Here is a 20,712-nt window from a genome sequence, read left to right on the forward strand (position 1 = left end):
GGAGGATAGGTCCATCAATGGTTATTAGTCAGGATGGGCAGGGGTGGAGTCCCTAGCCTCTGTTTGCCAGAAGCTGGGAATGGGTGACAGGGGATGGATCACTTGATGATTTCCTGTTCTGTTTATTCCCTCTGAAGCACTTGGCATTGATCACTGATGGAGGACAGGACACTGGGCTGGATGGGCCATTGGTCTGACACAGTATGGCTGTTATGTTCTTATGATGAGCTTGAACCTTTAACATTTCTATTTATGTAAGTATGTATTTGGGAAAAGGAGTGTTTGTACAGATGAAAAAATAAGGTACTGGATTAGGCCCAGGATATTTTTTATTCATATATATGAACACAGTGAAGGAGAATCCAGCTGTCAGTGATAAAGTCATTGATAAGCATTTTATCTATTCTGCCATCCAACCATCATAATGAAGAAAATGGGGACTTACCACACCTATCAAGTTTCTTTCACCGGATTTGTCAGTTATATCTATTGCAGTGATAAGTTAGGAAGTGTTTCAAGTTTGCTTTGAAATGTAAGATAAGAGGATATCTGTTGCACAGTAAGAGAATATTAACTGATTTCTCAGGCCATCTTAGAGCACTTTGGTATTATCACAGTAACACATTCTGCTGAACCATTGCCAGTACCTACAGTGCATTAATTGTAGCATAGTAATGAGTGGGGAGCACAGAACTAGGAGTTGTATGCTGCTTTGTGCAATAAGGTACAGCTCACCTGGGAACCGGCAGTGACTTCCAAGGGGTGAGTTTGGCCCTCAGAGTTGGGATTTCAGGGTTTTCTTACTGGCTTTGCAATAACTACAACCAGGAACAAATACTTTAACCTCTTTGTGCCTTTCCACACATGTAAAATGGGGATGATAATTACTCACCTCAGAAGAGTATTGTAAAATATTTATTAGTATTTGAAAAGTTATCTGAAATCTGTGGGTGAAATGTGCAATACATGTGAAAATAATTTAAATTAAGTGCTATAAAACATTGTTTCAGTATGGAATGCATTTCTAATACATATAGAGAGTTGTGATTGCCTAAAAGCATGAAAATGAAAGGCTGAATATAGCAATATTAAGTTAACATGAATAAAAATGGCATTAATGAACATTTTGCTTCATATAGGAAGAAGAAGGTGGGGAAAGGGAGACGAATGGATTTTCTAGGATTTTTACATACTATAAACTGTATTTCTTGGTCTTCAAATATTGTTTAGTAAATATTTACTAGACTACTACCTGCTGGCCATTAGTTTCTTTCTCTTCCAATGGTAATTGCTTTACTTTTCAAAATAAAATCATAAAGGGAAAACAAAACTAGTTTTTAAAACTATGATTGTGTAGAAGAAAATAGCTTACAGTGCAGCTGACTTGATTTTGCTATTGCTTAAAAACAATAGGTGGACCTCATCATCCATGAGATATGGCATCTCCTGGGCTTTACCCCAGGCCATACAACTGGTTTGTTATGTGACGCTGGGCAAGTCACTTAACCTGTCTGGTCACTTGTAAAATGTGTATATTACTACTTACTTAGTTCTGTGAGCTCTATTGCTTAATAATATTCTCTCTATGTATTGGAGAGACAAGGTGGGTGAGGTAATATCTTGTATTGGACCAATTTCTGTTGGTGAGAGAGAGGAGCTTTCAAGCTAACACAGAGCTCTTCTTTAGGTGACCTTCCCCTTCCCCTTTGTGTTAGTTCGAAAGCTTGTCTCTCTCACCAACAGAAGCTGGTCCAATGCAAGATATTACCTCAGCCACCTTATCTCTCTAATATCCTGGGACCAGCATGGCTACAACAACACTGCATCTCTCTATATAGATCTTTTAAAATGTAGGACTAAACCATAACTCTAAATGGAAGTTTAAAACACTTAAAAGGGTGAGTAGAGGTATGTGGTTAAATTTTCCAGTAGCCTGCTAAATTCTATACTTCTCCTCCTCCACTCCTTTATACCAACAGTCCACTGATCTTTCTTAGTAAAACTACTCCAACAGTTGACAGAATACATTAATGAAATGCTCATTTTCTGTGTCTTGTTAAAGCACAACCAGCAGTTTAATTGATGGAGGGCTATCTAGTCCATAATGAATTACCTTAATTTAAAACAGAAAGTGGCTATTTTAAAAAACACCACTCCCATAATAACTGAACAGGTGAACTACCAAAGAAGCCAAGTTCTGCAGATAATCTGAATTTTAAGTATTTCATATAATTCCTTGAGCCAAATTCAGATCACCTTAATTCTCATTTGGAAAAGAGGTTTCCAAGTGGGATGCACTAGTTGCATGCTACCACACTGTTTCTATTCCACCTGTGCAGTAACCAGAGATGTGGTTCTAGGGCAAAGCCTATTGTCCTGTGTTTGATCAGGCCACTGTAGTAAATATACTCTTTGATTTGGTCATGCTAACACCAATTCAGATTACTTAGAATAACTTGTATGGCATAGTGGGCTCTGCATGGGGGTTTAATCAGGTTAAAGTACAGATCACACAAGAAATGCACTACTTTTGTTAGTGTTAGTCACAGCTCATCTACCATAACACAGAGTATGTCCTGAATTTGGCCCATTCTCTATAACATAAAACATAAGACTAAGGCAGCAAGGTTTGGGTTTTTGTTTATTTTTAAAGCCACACAAAACCTGTTCAACAAAATAAATTACTTCTTGCAACAGAGTCATCTATAAAATGTAGTTAACCCAGTTTAAGGTTCTATATTTTTATCAGTGCACAATGTGGTTATGCATCCTTAACCAAACTAAACATGCTGTCAGTTTGCAGCAGACAAAAGGCCAAACTGATGCACCAGCATATGCTTGATGCAGGAATAGGAGAACTGCACTGTAAAGGAGCTGGTTACAGCTCCCCAATTCTCTGTCTCATTCATCTTCAGCCATGGCTGTTCTAACCTAGGCTCAGTTGTGCCCAAGCAACCATCTGCTGGCTCAGAATTCATTGGTGCTCCAGTCAATTCTATTCAGTCCATGATTCTGTGGCTAGCAAAGTAATTAATTTAAGCTCCTCCTCCTTTTAACATCAAATGAATTAAAATATGGCAAACATTATGCATTATTATTTCCACAAAATTTTTCAAAAGACCCGATACTAAAGTGGGTAGCAAGATGACAACCTGTTTCCACAAAATGAAACAGCAGATTTGGACAAATTGGGTCTCTCCTCATAACATTTGGATCATGTAGCTAAGTATCTAAAGTATTGGGCGTTTACCAGAAATTAACCTGAACCCTTGGTGGGTCATCCATCTGTAGTATATTATATGGAGAGACAAAAAGGTTCTTATAAGAAACAGTTCAAATGTTAGTCTGAATGTTAGCCAGCCCATCCCTCGGCCTGCGCCGCTTCCTGCAGCCCCCATTGGCCTGGAGCGGTGAACAGCGGCCAGTGGGAGCCGCGATCGGCCGAACCTGCAGACGCGGCACGTAAACAAACCGGCCCAGTCGGCCAGGGGCTTTCCCTGAACAAGCGGCGGCCCTAGTTTGAGAACCACTGGGCAAACAAGACATGCATCTCTCTCTCTCTCCCTGTCTGTCTCTGGCATCGCACCCAAGACAACAAAGGAAAACAGCCATTGGACTCTGGGGTGGAGGGTTCTGACCTGAAGAGTTTGGACAGTGACCTTTCTGGAAGTATGTGGTGAGAAATTTCACTTGACTTTAGTATAGTTTGTTAAATTATACAATAGTAAGCATTTTATATTCATTTTTCTCGTAATCATTTCTGACTTTTATGCCTAATTACTTGTACTCACTTAAATCTATTTCTTTGTAGTTAATAAACTTGGTTCAATGTTTCCTCTAATCCAGTGTGTTTAAGTTAAGTGTCTGGGTAACTCCATTTAAGGTAATAAACTGGCATATTATTCCCTTAAAGGAATAAAAGACTTAATATATTTGTCCAGTCCAGGAGAGGGCTGTGCAGTACAGAACATACATTTCTGGGGGAAAATCTCGGAATGGGGTGTGTGTTGGCATCACCCTGCGATATAACCGAGGCTGGTGATAGCCAGAGTGTAACCCAAATGTGGCTGGCGGGCTGCAGTTACACACAGACACTCAGGGTGTGGCTTGCATGCTGGAAGGTTGTTTGTGAGCGCCCCACATGGGAGCTACTTCAGCCAGGTATCGTAAGGAATTGTGCCCCGGTATGTCACAATGCTTCAAGCAGCTTATACAACAGCCTGTATGATGAACAGACCCACCTCAATAAACCCACCAGAACCAGAATCAAAAAGTAGTAGATAAACAAACTCAAAAACCCTCAGTTGGTGTAAGGTAAATAACTTCCCTAGAACTGTGGAGGACCTATATGGACCTGTTGGGGTAAGGTTAGAGGGTTATTCCAAGTCCCTAGAGATTGCCTCCCCCAGCTTCAATATGGAAACATATTGGAGCCAACAACAATTGGCACAGTCCTAGTTAAACAGAGGAGGAGCACACTCTGAGGGAATGCAGGAGTGTCCCACTCCTTCAGCATCTCTAGCCAGTCACTGGCAAGCTTGGAGAGAAAGAGAGATAATTGGACCCTCATCCTCACTTTTTATTAATGTAAACCTTAACTTGGGCCACTTGGGGCCTCTTTTTGCTGAGTTCCAGGGTTATAGAGATAGTCTTTCCTCTCATACCCTGGAATGGCTCAGTCTGACCTTCTGGATGCATTAAGAGTCGTTGCCTCTGAGGTATGTGAGCATTCCTTTGTGCAGCTTTGCCGGAGAACATGGGCCTTGGATCACTGCTCCATGGGTGTGAGAGTCTCAATTTCCATGATTTGAAGCAGATGAGGCCCACCGGCAATGCTCCAATGTGGATGAAGAGTTGCAGGAGGAGGGGAGCAGGAGGACATGCACTTCATCCCAGATGGAAGAGCAGAGTATGATGGGGAGATCTCGATGGACAGAAACTCAGATCCCAGCTGGGACCATTCACTTTGCAGCTGCTGGTGAGTCAGAAAGGCACATCCCCTTCTCCCTTATACAAGAAGCACACAGGGTAAGACTCAGAATTGGAATCTGGGAACAGTAAGACTCCAGCCTAATTGAGGTTGAACTGGAGGATGGAGAGAGTGTCCCTGAGCCCTTAGCCTGCTACTAGTCCAGTGTAGGCCCCAGGGTCCCAAGGATGGGGTTCACCTGTGGCCCAAAGGAGGGAAGGGATCTGATGAATGTCTCGTTCCATTATGCCAGGGGTAGCTACTCAGGTCCTTCCACCCTTGGCTGTGATGACTAACATCCCCTGCCCAACAAGGGATGTGGGGTAAACTGGCTAAACCATTGGCCCTGGTTGCCCAAAGATTAGGCAACCTGCCAGAAAAAGGTTCCCCCCATCCCCAGTCAGATAGACAACACTATCACAGGCTTGGGGTGGAGCCCGTGTCTCAGCAGGCCATGGAGCAATCAGGGCAGGAGACACACTCATCTCCAGTTACCAGCACACCCTCTGGGGCCTGATACACTGTACCTGTCTCTGATGACACACAAGCAGGAGACATGGGAGCCAATGCTCTGAGATCTTTTGTGAGGACTGGTTTCAGAGTAACAGCTGTGTTAGTCTGTATTCGCAAAAAGAAAAGGACTGATTGACCTCTTGGGATTCATTTAGCAAAATAGGTAGAAAATAAAAAAATATGGAAAGGAGAATTTATGGATTTATTCACCCTACTTTTTTGTGAGGTTCAGGCAGAGAACACTGTAAAGTGAAAAGAAAGATGATGACAAACCCTTCAGAACTAAGTTAACTCTGATCCTTGGAAACTGGGCTGTGACATTTTGCATATATACAAGCATAAGTTGTGAGAGAATCCCAGAGAGAAGTGTTAGCTTGTTCAAGCATGAGGACTTAATAGCAAAGGCTCATGCTTCATACAGGGGTGTAACCTGGTTAAGATATGATAAAGAATTTAGACAGAAGATGGAAGAGGAGCCAGAATTACCATGGAATTAAAAGACCAGGACCTCTGACTGGAATATATTGCTCCTTATCATTGTGTCTAGCTGGCTTCTACAGACAATGGGTTGTCAGTGCCAAAACCACAGGCACTAAGATAGTTTCTTTTGCATCTAATGGTGGGAAGTGTTTTTGTTCAACACCACTGTAGGAAGTGTGCGGGTCAGCATGGTGCCTTCCTTTGCTATAGAGGCAAGGGAAAGGCCCCATAAGGTGGTAAGAAAGGAAGTCAAGAAGGGTGCAATATTTCAGCAAAGGCAATGGGGGGATGTAGCACTTAGGGGAAAAGGCCTCCTTTCCCCAGTTAAATCACAAGCATTATAGACTATTCTAAAAGGATGGACACAGCTTATTTATTAAATGGATTTTCAGCTGATTTCCAAATTCCATAGAAAGGAGCAAGGTGTCATATTTGGGCTGAGGATTTCAGATCTGTTAAAGGATTTGAGCCTGTAGTGCAGACAATATTTGAGCAGAGGTTACAGTGAAGAGAGTAGTGAGACCATTCTCAAGCCTTCCAAAATGACATTCATGAATAAAAGTTTTGTTTCTGGTGTGACAACCAATTTGTTGTTCGGATAGTGAATGGGCAACCAGCTAAGTCTACTTAATTACCTAATTTGTACTTGCAAATCCAATTCTATTGAGGTCACATTTAAAGAGACCCACATGACCTCCATGCAAATCAGGTCATGTGCATTAGTTGATGGATAATAAGACTGCAGGTTTGCTTATAAGGTATCATCACAGTCATGGCATGTTGGCCAGAGATGAATGAGTGAGTACATGCAGTGAAAGGAGGACAGTTTATTAATATTTAACAATGATTGAATGCAAATATAATATACAACAGAAGCCCACAAAGAAATATGCAACCACTTTTTAGGTACACCCATTCCAAAAGACAATTAAAAATTCCAGCAAATGAAGTTGGGTATATATTATATATGTTAGTTTTTTCTAAAGGAGCAACTATTTCTAAACTCACCAAGGAAGAGCCTGTAAAACTTAGTGAAGTACTTACTGAGATAAATCTTTCAGACAGCTCAACCCTTTCAATTAAGTAGTATTATACACCTCAATCAGCATTACAAAGTGCAGTAATATTTCAAATCATGATAGCAATAGACCTGTGATTGCTGATTAGCTACATGTTTATGCTCTCAACATTAAGTTAGAGATGTGTCAGCAAAAAAGAACAATGCCCGCAAATGAGAATAAAAGTTTTGTAAAACAGAAGCATGAAAAAATGCTGTGACATCATTTTTCCATGCTTCTCTCTTACTAATGCTTGACACCATTAATAAATGTCATCCCAAAGAACATCGCTGTAATCAGATAACACATTCCCTCATCATGTACTCTAGATCCTAGCTCTGAGTTGCTAAATACTGTATTCACTGACCTCCATAGTATTTCAAACCATATACAGGCCATCAGCTCCATACAGAGATTATGAAAACCAAGGAGTTTAAAAGTTATGTATTTAGATTCTGGTCTGCAAGAAACTCCACCCCAAAGGGCACCTATCCAAAACACCCTTGGCATACAATTGAACCATATGTTTAAACACAATAAGAACCTGGCAGTTACAAAACAAAAGTCACCCAGAACAGCAGCACTTCTCCTTCCTCCCTCACCAGCACACACCATTTCATCATGTAAACTTGACAACTCTTTAAACCCCTCACCACACTTTCCCAGCAAACATAAATCCCACTCCCAACGGCTTCAGCTCTTTACCAATATCCAGTCAGACTGACATGTTTTGCACCTTGTCCAGAACATCAAAAACGTCAGGTGATTTTGGATGACCCTGGCGGGGGCCGCAGAACAAAGTAGAAACCATTTCAAAGGAAAGAGGTCCTTATAGAGAACAGTTTGTCAGCAGCCCCTTTATTTTATAATGAGGGGGCTGGGGTTCAAATGAGCTTCTGCTGTGCCAGGCAGTTTGACATGGGGAAAGAGGCAGGACTTGAGACATTTAAAGTTCTATAGATCATAACCAACACCTTATACTCCCCTCGAACAGTCAGGCAGCCAGCGCAGATCACAGAACCCTGGTAATGCATATTGCCACTGCAAGATCCTGTTTAATAAACCTGCTACTACATTCTGAAACCGTTTGTTTCCAGATCGATTTAAAGTGAAGCCACATGTAGGCTGTACTGCAATAATCCAGACTTGAAGTGACAAAGGCATGAACAGTTGTAGCAAGGTCCACATCTAAAAGAAACAAGTGTAATCGCCAGGCCAGCTGCAGATAGAGATATATTCTTGGTTGTTGATGCAAAATGATGATCTTATAATAGATGAGGACCCAACACAGTGTCCAGATTCTGCACCGGAGTAACAAAGGGTGGGCAAATACCCTCAACAAAAGGGGCTGGGGAGCATCAGCCTTACCATACTTTTAGTTGCTTCCAACAACGATCTGGACTAGCGTTTCAGCCTGCCAATTCTAGTCCATGTTCCAGTTTCTCCCAAACATTGGGCTAGAGTAGCTATTCATTTTTTCATGAATGTGCTAAACTATCCGCTAAATTTACCAAATATTTTCTGGCCAGATGTGGACTTTCCTTCTCTTGGTATATGCACACAGCACAGTTCCAAGGCCAGAATTTGAGCCTTGGGTTAAAAACAAAATGAAAACAAAACAAGTAGTGTTTGGCTCACTATTCACAACAAAGAAGTTATTCACTGAATTTAGTTTTCTCTGTATGTTCATTCTTTGTCCATCAACAGAACACAATTTACAAATGTATTTTCTGTTCAAAATTATTCAAAGGTTTTATGTGAATATATTTCAGCTTCTGGAATGCTCACTGACTCCTCGCTTCATGTATGGCAATGGGCATTTGATATTCATGATTAAAAATGTGCACCATTTTGCTTGAACACTCAAAATCTGTTCCATGACTGGATAGGCAAAGCTCTTCTAATCAGATTTCTTGCGTGAATACTTGAAATTAAGAATTTAAAATTCATTTACTGTGAATTTCTGCAATATTTTTTAATATTTACAGTTTTGGTGACTGTTCCCACTGAATCAAATTTATTTCAAAAATCCTGAATACACACACATGTACAGTGAACATCGAGCTTGATAGCCAGCTAGTTAACAACATGTAATCAAATCTAATGTATAATACTGTATGGTGTGCTGTGTAGGACAAGGATAATATACAGTGCTGAGACTGATATATTTTAACTAGTTATCTTATTTTATGCTTTCTAGTGAAAGGCTAACTGTCAAGAATTAAATACTTACTAGGCATGTAAACACTACACATTTCACTGTTCAAAATAGATGTGCACATATTCGTAAAAGGGGATTCTCTCAGATTGCTCCTATGACAAATATAGGTGTCACCAGCAGAAAAACACAAATAATTCTTTGCCCATTTTCATGGAGTTTCATAAGAATTTGATTATGAGAATTTCCAGTGCCCAAAATTTTAATGAAAAATTAAGAAATTAAGAAGAATGTACCCAGTTACTGGATCTATGCCAGATATGAAACAAATTTTTAGGATGGCATCTAATTTATTTTACCCTCTCCTGCTCCATATCTGCTTCCAATATTACCTCCTGCACTGCTTATGAATGTGTGGCGGTGCCACAGTAGAACCCTAAGAACATTTAAAGCAGGGATCGGCAACCTTTGGTACGCAGCTCATCAGTGAAAGCCGCTGGTTCGGACGACTGCAACTTCCACTGTCCCCGGTTTGCCACTCCAGGCCAATGGGGGCTGCGGGAAGTGGCATGGGCTGAGGGATGTGCTGGCTGCCACTTCCCACAGCCCCCATTGGCCTGGAACAGTGAACCGCAGCCAGTGGGAGCTGCAATTGACCAAACCTGCTGACGCTGCAAGTAAACAAACCATCCCGGCTCGCCAGCGGATTTCCTTGATGGGCCACGTGCCAAAAGTTGCTAATCCCTGATTTAATGTGTCCTTCTTATTTTGCTGATTAACTAAGGATAATCACAGAAGAAATAAATACTTGTCTCTTACATACAGATTCTTTTCAAAGGCTTGTAAGGCACTAAACATTAGGGTGAAACTCAAACTCATGTAGAAATCCTGCACAAGGTCTTTGTGCTTCTGAAGTCCCCCTGTAGCCCTCCTTTGAGCATTGACATAACCCTTGTGTTGGTCCTCTGCATAGGTGAGTGTTACCCATTAAGCCTCACAGCACCCCTGTGAGATGCTGTAGCTAAGTATTATATCCACAGGCTCTTGGATTTAAAAGTAATAATACTAGTAGATCTTTATACATCATTGTACAAAGAGGAAACACATACAGAAAGGTTAACCAATTGCCACATATCACACAGCAAGACTGACAGAACAAAGAATGAAACTCAGATCCTCTGCCTTCCAAGCCTGATTCCCCACTTTAACAATTAGACTGAACTTCCTCTCAAGAGACATAGACAAATAACACTCATAACTGGTAACCTGCTAGTCATTCAGTTCTAAAATTGATACTAAGAAAAATCCAGTAGGTGACTCAAAAAAGTATTGAGAATGCTTAAGAAAATCAGATAACAAGGTCCTTGGTGTGGTTGGTTTCAGAGTAACAGCCGTGTTAGTCTGTATTCGCAAAAAGAAAAGGAGTACTTGTGGCACCTTAGAGACTAACGAATTTATTTGAGCATAAGCATCCGATGAAGTGAGCTGTAGCTCACGAAAGCTTATCTTCCATTTAGGACTAAGAACTATGGAGATACTACGTCACTTCCAATTCAAATATTGACCAGGTGACAAATCTGAGGAACTGTCCCTGGTTGAGGTGTCAATAGAGGAGGTTTTGGAACAAATGAATTCATCTTACGTATAATAGTCACCAGGACCAGGTGGTATTCACCCAAGAGTTCTAAAGGAACTCAAATATGAAATTGCAGAATTACTTAACTGTGGTATATAATCTATCACTTAAATCAACTTCTATACCAGACAACAAAAGGATAGCTAAATGTCACACCAATTTTTTTAAAAGGCTCCAGAGGGGATCCTGGCAACTACAGGCCGGTAAGCCTAACTTCAGTACCAGGCAAATTGGTTGAAATTATAGTGAAGAACAGATTTATCAGACACATAGGTAAACACAGTTTGTTGGGGAAGAGTCAATGTGGTTTATATAAAGGGAAATCATGCCTCACCAATCAAGTAGAATCCTCTGAGGAGGGTCAACAAACACATGGGCAAGGATGATCCAATAGATATAATGTACTTAGACTTTCAGAAAGCGTCTGACGAGGTCCCTGACCAAAGGCTATTAAGCAAAGTAAGCAATCATGGGATAAGAGGGAAGATCCTCTCCTAGATCAGTAACTGGTTAAAAGATAGGAAACAATGAGTAGCAATAAATGGTCAGTTTTCAGAATAGAAAGAGGTTAATAGCAGTGCTCCCCAGGAGTCTGTATTGGGACCAGTACTGTTCAACATATTCAAGAATAATCTGGAAAATGTGGTAAACAATTATGTAGCAAATCCAGGAAGTTTTTGGAAAGTGTAGGGGACAATTTCCTGGTGCAAGTGCTGGACGAACCAACTAGGGGCAGAGCTCTTCTTGACCTGCTGCTCACAAACCGGGAAGAATTAGTACAGGATGCAAAAGTGGATGGGAACCTGGGAGGCAGTGACCATGAGATGGTCGAGTTCATGATCCTGACACAGGGAAGAAAGGAGAGGAGCAGAATACAGACCCTGGACTTCAGAAAAGCAGACTTTGACTCCCTCAGGGAACTGATGGGCAGGATCCCCTGGGAGAATAACATGAGGGGGAAAGGAGTCCAGGAGAGCTGGCTGTATCTTAAAGAATCTTTATTGAGGTTACAGGGATAAACCATCCCGATGTGTAGAAAGAACAGTAAATATGGCAGGCGACCAGCTTGGCTTAACAGTGAAATCCTTGCTGATCTTAAACACAAAAAAGAAGCTTACAAGAAGTGGAAGATTGGACAAATGACCAGGGAAGAGTATAAAAATATTGCTCGGGCATGCAGGATTGAAATCAGGAAGGCCAAATCACACCTGGAGTTGCAGCTAGCAAGAGATGTTAAGAGTAACAAGAAGGGTTTCTTCAGGTATGTTAGCAATAAGAAGAAAGTCAAGGAAAGTGTGGACCCCTTACTGAATGAGGGAGGCAACCTAGTGATAGAGAATGTGGAAAAAGATAATGTACTCAATGCTTTTTTTGTTTCTGTCTTCACGAACAAGGTCAGCTCCCAGACTATTGCACTGGGCAGCACAGCATTGGGAGGAGGAGACCAGCCCTCTGTGGAGAAAGAAGTGGTTCAGGACTATTTAGAAAAGCTGGACGAGCACAAGTCCATGGGGCCAGATGCGCTGCATCCGAGAGTGCTAAAGGAGTTGGCGGATATGATTGCAGAGCCATTGGCCATTATCTTTGAAAACTCATGGCGATCGGGGGAAGTCCCGGATGACTGGAAAAAGGCTAATGTAGTGTCCATCTTTAAAAAAGTGAAGAAGGAGGATCCTGGGAACTACAGGCCAGTCAGCCTCACCTCAGTCCCTGGAAAAATCATGGAGCAGGTCCTCAAGGAATCAACTCTGAAGCAGTTAGAGGAGAGGAAAGTGATCAGGAACAGTCAGCATGGATTCACTAAGGGCAAGTCATGCCTGACTAATCTAATTGCCTTCTATGACGAGATAACTGGCTCTGCGGATGAGAGGAAAGCAGTGACCGTGTTGTTCCTTGACTTTAGCAAAGCTTTTGACACAGTCTCCCACAGTATTCTTGTGAGCAAGTTAAAGAAGTATGGGCTGGATGAATGGACTATAAGGTGGATAGAAAGTTGGCTAGATTGTCGGGCTCAATGGGTAGTGATAAATGGCTCCATGTCTAATTGGCAGCTGGTATCAAGTGGAGTGCCCCAAGGGTCGGTCCTTGGGCCGGTTTTGTTCAATATCTTCATAAATGATCTGGAGGATGGTGTGGATTGCACCCTCAGCAAATTTGCAGATGACACTAAACTGGGAGGAGCGGTAGATACACTGGAGGGTAGGGATAGGCTACAGAGGGACCTAGACAAATTTGGGCCAAAAGAAATCTAATGAGGTTCCACAAGGACAAGTGCAGAGTCCTGCACTTAGGACGGAAGAATCCCATGCACTGCTACAGACTAGGAACCGAATGGCTAGGCAGCAGTTCTGTAGAAAAGGACCTAGGGGTTATAGTGGATGAGAAGCTGGCTATGAGTCAACAGTGTGCCCTTGTTGCCAAGAAGGCCAATGACATTTTGGGCTGTATAAGTAGGGGCATTGCCAGCAGATCGAGGGACGTGATCGTTCCCCTCTATTCGACATTGGTGAGGCCTCATCTGGAGTACTGTGTCCAGTTTTGGGCCCCACACTACAAGAAGGATGTGGATAAATTGGAACACGTCCAGCAGAGGGCAACAAAAATGATTAGGGGACTGGAACACATGACTTCTGAGGAGAGGCTGAGGGAACTGCGATTGTTTAGTCTGCGGAAGAGAAGAATGAGGGGGGATTTGATAGCTGCTTTCAACTACCTGAAAGGGGGTTCCAAAGAGGATGGGTCTAGACTGTTCTCCGTGGTAGCAGATGACAGAACAAGGAGTAATGGTCTCAAGTTGCAGTGGGGGAGGTTTAGGTTGGATATTAGGAAAAACTTTTTCACTAGGAGGGTGGTGAAACACTGGAATGCGTTACCTAGGGAGGTGGTGGAATCTCCTTCCTTAGAAGTTTTTAAGGTCAGGCTTGACAAAGCTCTGGCTAGGATGATTTAGTTGGGGATTGGTCCTGCTTTGAGCAGGGGGTTGGACTAGATGACCTCCTGAGGTCCCTTCCAACGCTGATATTGTATGATTCTATGAAAGTATGCAGATGATACAAAATTACTCAAGATAGTTAAGTCCAAAGACTACAAACTGGATTACTGGGCTACAAAATGGCAGATGAAATGCACTGTTGATAAATGCAAAGTAATGCACATTGGAAAATATAATCTGAACTATACATACAAAATGATGGGATCTAAATTAGCTGTTATCATTCAAGAAAGAGATCTTGGAGTCAACATGAATAGTTCTCTGAACACATCTGCTGAATGCGCAGCAGCAGTCAAAAAAGCTAACAGAATGTTGGACCCATTAGAAAAAGGATAGATAATAAACAGAAAATATCATATTGCCTCTATATAAATCCATGGTACTTCCACTCCTTGAATAATGCATGCAGTTCTAGTCATCCAATCTCAAACAGATATATTAGAAATGGAAAATGTACAGAGAAGCGCAAAAAAATTATTAATGGTATGGAACATCTTCCATATGAGGAGACATTAAAAAGACCAGGACTAATAAGCATGGAAAAGAGGAAACTAAGGGGGCAGGGGGGAATATCATAGAAGTCTAAAAAATCATGACTGGTGTGCAGAAAGTGAATAGGGAACAAAACACATGAGCCACGGGTCACCAATAGGCAACAGGTTTAAAACAAAAAAAGGAAGGACTTCTTCACACAACACACAGTCAACCTGTGGAACTCATTACCAGAGGATACTCTGAAGGGCCAAGACTATGACTGGATTAAAAAAGAATTAGATAAATTCATGGAGGATAGGACCATCAATCACTATTAGCCAAGATGGTCAGGGATGAAACCTCTTGATCTGGGTGTCCCTAAGCCTCTGACTGCCAGATGCTGGGACTGGAAAACAGGGAATGGATCACTTGATAATTGCCCTCTTCAGTTCATTATCTTTGAAGCATCTGGTATTGGCCAGGGACAGAAGACAAGATACTGGGTTAGATGGACCATTGGTCTGACCCACTATGGCCATTTTTATGTTCAAAGCTTCTTTGGAAAATGTGTGCTGTACTTATCACTGAATGGCAGTAGAGAAAAAAACATTTACTGAAATTGAAGAAACTAGAGGAGATATTCCTCTTTGAGTTCCACTGGTCTTCTTACAAGTTCTGCACAATTTCCAGTACAACCATCAACATTTTGCACAGCACCAGAAAAGTGCTTAACAAGATGGAATAGGTGAATATAATTTAGTTTACACAGATCTAGAAAAGGCAGCTAGATATTTCCTAATGTATCCCACCAGATATTATGGTAATAGATACTAAAACCTTTAAACTGAACTAAGCTAAAACAGAAAGTATTGTTTATATAGAGAGTTGTACTACAAAGTCAGGAAAGCTTTGTTATAAGTAAAGTGAAAATTCATGAATTTTACCAGCATTATGATAATGTAGGTACACAACTGGCTATCTTCCACTAGCCTGCAAAGAGAGATTTCTTATTTTAGGCACAATTTCTGGGACCATTCATAAGCAAGTCTATGATTCTGTCCACCCATCAGAGGCATCGGCAACAGCATACATTGCTAATGAGAAAGTGCTGAAAGTTGTACATTTTTCTCAAACAGATATTGCTGAGAACATACAAAGAAGCTGAAATATCTGGAGAAAGTTTAGATCACTTTCCTGGGCCTTGCACATGTCTTGTTCATGCAGACAATGATAGCTATATAACAAAACATACTTAAGGATTCTCACCTCAAAATATCCACCACTTAATCTACTATTTGAATTTAAGAGTTCTCTACATTTTCAAAATCTGGACCATATTTTCATACACAGATTGCCTGTGACAGCTACTCTCACACTCACAACTGCATAACATCCCTATGGCAACTACAACTGCTTATGTAGAATAGTAATATTAGGAAAGATATTCATGTATTTTATCTACCTTTTAATGCAGTTTAGCCCCTGGAAACAATTAGAAGAAGCTAGCACCACATGACTTGCCAGCTCTTCATAGACCACTGGCAACTGCTCAGCAGATTGCCAATGGTCAACAGACCACAGTTTGAGAACCTATCTTAGTTCAATCATACACATTTTCTTGACAGTGAATGCAGGTGACAACCCTGTTGGGAATGTCAGCAAGACTTGCACTCATTTAGGCCACTAACAGAAAACAAAAGATCCAAAATCCAATGAATTTAGGATATATGTTCATACATACCAAAAGGAACTTTCCTATTGCATGGTTAAATATGTTCTTGACTACAAAGTTGTAACCAAAAGCAAAATAATACAGTATGCTGATCTTGAAACCCTCTAGCTGCCACTAAAATAGTCAGTATTGAAAGTATCATTAGGCTCAGTTATCTCACTCAGCAAGCTATTAAAGTATTAGGTGAAGAAAATGAGTGAAAGCTAAATAATGACTTAGGCCTTAGCCATACCCTGAACTTACTTGGTCATATGACCAGTGATGAAAAGTTGGCGGTGACTGAGAAATTTAAAAGAGACAATATTAATTACATTGTTAGAATCTTTTATGAGGAGCAGAGAGTCTGAAAAGTGCTTGGATTGGGGAAAATGTGATGGCATGTCTCTTCAAAAGCCATTGTAGTTCTTAACTTTTGTTTTTTCAACTATCAGTCAGGAAATATGGGGAAATGATCATAGAGACATAAGTGGTTATGCCAGAGAAAGGGTATCATACAAGACTCAGAAGAAAGAAAAGCCTAAACCCATAAGTAGGCTAGTTAAGTTGTGGTACTGCTGCTCATCATGTATATATTCCAGCTACCGCTCCACAGAATCTCCATAGTAGTTGTACCATATATGGCTGTAGGATTTCTGTAGCACCAATTAATGTCATGATAGAAATGGGTAGTGACTAGAGCTGATTGAAAATTTTACCATCAGAAGTCTTTTCTAACAGAAATGTGTGTTTTCAATTAAATGACAAACTGAAAAAATATAATTTTATACTGAATACCAATCATTTTTCAGTTTTTGGCTAAAAGTTTTAAAGTTTTCAACAAAAAGTCGAAATTTTCCGTGGGGAAAAATAAACCATTTTCTAATAGTGACTAAGGATAACCAGCAGTCATTGAAGTAGGACTAAAATTTCTAAAAGGGCAAGTGCTCCAGATAACATGTGGGACAGCTATTTTGAGGAAATAATTCAAATCAAACATTGTATTTGATTAATAATTTGCAACAAATAATAAATAATAAATAATAATAATAACTAAATTAGAGATGACTAAATTCTAGTTTATTCATTATGGGCTTGACCTTGCAAGGTCTGAGCTCTCTAACACTGACTCAGCAAAGTACTTAAGCACCCATTTAATTTAAAACTGTGAGTAGTCCCATAAAATCAACAGGACTACTCACATGCTTCAGATTATGGGTACAATTATGTGTTTTGCTGGATCAGGGCTAGTGCACAGCACCTTTCGGGACTGGAGTTCTATTTGAAATTATTCAGCAAATCTATTAAGTGAATAATTTTTGTTCTGCACATGGTTTCTGAGGAAGTCATAAGGAATATTCAAAATGTGCACGTATTGGTTTGTTACATGAACCACATAACATTATTTCTGTTCCTATTTGAAGCTCTGAATTAGGAAACTAACATGCTCCTAAGTGCTGTTTGAATAGGAAGGGACTTCAGAACATGCTTGAGGACTTTCTTGAAATTTTGTCTGAAAGATTTGTGGAACTAAGCTAACACCCTGATGCTAAAAAAGATCCATGAAGACATAAGGGCTTGCCCATGCTAAACTCCCATTGTAGGACTGGGGTCACATACAGAGCATATTGAATATTAAAATGTAAAGCCTCCAATGTGAAAATTGCTTTTGGGAAATATGAGCTCAACATTTACTTTTCATGAGAGTTTGCACTAATTAAGTATGAGCACATACATCAGTTGTTCTCAAACTATTGTACTGGTGACCCCTTTCACATACCAAGCCTCTGAGTGCGACCCCCCTTATAAACGAAAAACACTTTAAAATATATTTAACACCATTATAAATGCTGGAGTCAAAGCAGGGTTTAGGGTGGAGGCTGACAACTCGCGACCCCTCATGTAATAACCTCGCGACCACCTGAGGGGTCCCAACCCCCAGTTTGAGAACCCCGGACATACATATTTATGGAAAGTGAATATAAGATCATTAAAGAGGTTGAAATCAAAATCCATTTTCAAATTTGAATCAAAATGTACAGACAAGTCTTTTACTATTGCTCAGCTCTAAATGTTATTAGAACTTCACCTTACATAAAGCATAATCTTTTGACAATCTTGTGTTTGAAGCAATACTTTAGATCAGGGGTTCCCAAACTTGGTTTGCGACTTGTTCAGGGTAAACCCCTGGCGGGCCACAAGACGCTTTTTTAAGCTGAGCACCACCACTTCCCACAGTTCCCGTTGGCCGGGAATGGTGAACCGCGGCCACTGGGAGCTGCGAGCAGCCTTGCCTGCGGACGTTCAGGTAAACAAAGCATTTCACGGCCCACCAGGGGCTTACCCTGAAAAAGTTGTGAACCAAGTTTGGGAAACCCTGCTTTAGATCAATACTTGGAGCTACCTCCACTTATTTAAGATGCCCAAGCTCTAATCTCTGTTGAGAAAAGCATTTTAGTTCTGCAGTAGATGTGGTCAAATGACAAAAGAACTATATTGTCACCTGAAAGCCATGTAAATACCCTTTACTGCCACTCTGTATGATGGCAACATTTCAGGCACAGATGAATAATTGTGCTGCATCTAGTTGAAGTAGATTGCAAATATGAAAAAAGAACAAAATGTCCAAAGCACTAAAAGACCCCAATTCAGCAAAGTACTTCACATGCATAACTTTAAGCACATACTTAACTGCTTTGCTGAATCTGAGATCATAGAATCATAGAATCATAGAATATCAGGGTTGGAAGGGACCTCAGGAGGTCATCTAGTCCAACCCCCTGCTCAAAGCAGGACCAATCCCCAATTAAATCATCCCAGCCAGGGCTTTGTCAAGCCTGACCTTAAAAACTTCCAAGGAAGGAGATTCTACCACCTCCCTAGGTAACGCATTCCAGTGTTTCACCACCCTCCTAGTGAAAATGTTTTTCCTAATATCCAACCTAAACCTCCCCCACTGCAACTTGAGACCATTACTCCTTGTCCTGTCATCTTCTACCACTGAGAGTAGTCTAGAACCATCCTCTTTGGAACCACCTCTCAGGTAGTTGAAAGCAGCTATCAAATCCCCCCTCATTCTTCTCTTCTGCAGACTAAACAATCCCAGTTCCCTCAGCCTCTCCTCATAAGTCATGTGTTCCAGACCCCTAATCATTTTTGTTGCCCTTCGCTGGACTCTCTCCAATTTATCCACATCCTTCTTGTAGTGTGGGGCCCAAAACTGGACACAGTACTCCAGATGAGGCCTCACCAATGTCGAATAGAGGGGAACGATCACGTCCCTCGATCTGCTCGCTATGCCCCTACTTATACATCCCAAAATGCCATTGGCCTTCTTGGCAACAAGGGCACACTGCTGACTCATTCCAGCTTCTCGTCCACTGTAACCCCTAGGTCCTTTTCCGCAGAACTGATGCCTAGCCATTCGGTCCCTAGTCTGTAGCTGTGCATTGGGTTCTTCCGTCCTAAGTGCAGGACCCTGCATTTATCCTTATTGAACCTCATCAGGTTTCTTTTGGCCCAATCCTCCAATTTGTCCAGAGATCCCAAGGATCACCTTGTATTGACATACCTTGTGAGATCTGACAAGCTAAGCAAGGTCAGGTTGAGATGCTACTTGATATGAGAACTCCAAAGGACACCTAGATATTAGGCAATTGATGCTGGCAATTCAAGAAACTGACTTTTCCCTTTGAGTCATTATTGAACTAATTCATGACTCCAAGATGAACTATATTATTGAAGGCACCATATTTTGGATGAGATGCAAACCTAAGATTTGACTGCTGTGTCATTAATGTCCTTAGCATTTGTAAAAGTAGGATTTTACCACATCCTGGACAAATTCTAAAGCCCCTCCTCATCTTGCCCCCCCCCCATTTCATTTGGGAAAGGTATGATCTCCCTGTCCTAAATCTTTTATGATGTTTCTTGGAATGGTAAATCGTTGATCCATTTTACCTCAGAGATGCCTGTATTCAATGACGGATGGAATGATGCCTCCATGGGAGAGGGATAGCTCAGTGGTTTGAGTGCTGGCCTGCTAAACCCAGGATTGTGAGTTCAATCCTAGAGGAGGCCATTTAGGGATCTGGGGCAAAACTTGGGGATTGGTCCTGCTTTGAGCAGGGGGGTGGACTAGATGACCTCCTGAGGTCCCTTCCAACCCTGATATTCTATGACTTTGTAAAATTTTTGGATGCTTCAGGAAGAAAGGTTCTGTACACATGCTTTATTCTATAACTCTCTCTCTCAGATAGTGATAATGCAGAAGTAATATAATGAACACAGCAAATTTTATATTAGATATTTATTTATGTAAATATTTGTACAAGAACTTGAGTAGGTAAGAGAGATGTGGTAAGTGTATTTTTTACTCAATGTGTCTGTAGAAGCTTGCAGTATACGAATGCACTATATTGAGATTAATTATGTAAAAGGTGTTTAAATTCAGAACAACATTTTGCAATGATTCCAAAAGTGTGCATATTGTTTTCAAACACACACCAACATGCTGTTATTTATGGAAATTTATCATTTAGGTATTTGCTTTCTGGTGTCTATCTGATGACGACTGTTGTTGTCTTATGTATCAATGTCTTTGTTGACTCAGCCGGGGCATATAAAGTAATATAGGACTGTAGTTTACTAAACAACATGTTTTGTTGTCTTGGGGGTAGTGTTTTCTCATTGAAATCTTCTGTCTCTAGCCTATTTCCATAGGC

General features: G+C 40.9%; 1 protein-coding gene across 3 annotated transcripts in view; it reads right to left on the reverse strand.

Moving 5' to 3' along the window:
• SNTG1 (syntrophin gamma 1) overlaps window positions 1–20,712 on the reverse strand; it is an 814,219-nt gene that overhangs the window by 174,696 nt on the left and 618,811 nt on the right. The window lies entirely within an intron of this gene.

Source organism: Natator depressus, chromosome 2, assembly GCF_965152275.1.
Source record: "Natator depressus isolate rNatDep1 chromosome 2, rNatDep2.hap1, whole genome shotgun sequence".
NCBI classification, from domain to species: Eukaryota; Metazoa; Chordata; order Testudines; family Cheloniidae; genus Natator; species Natator depressus.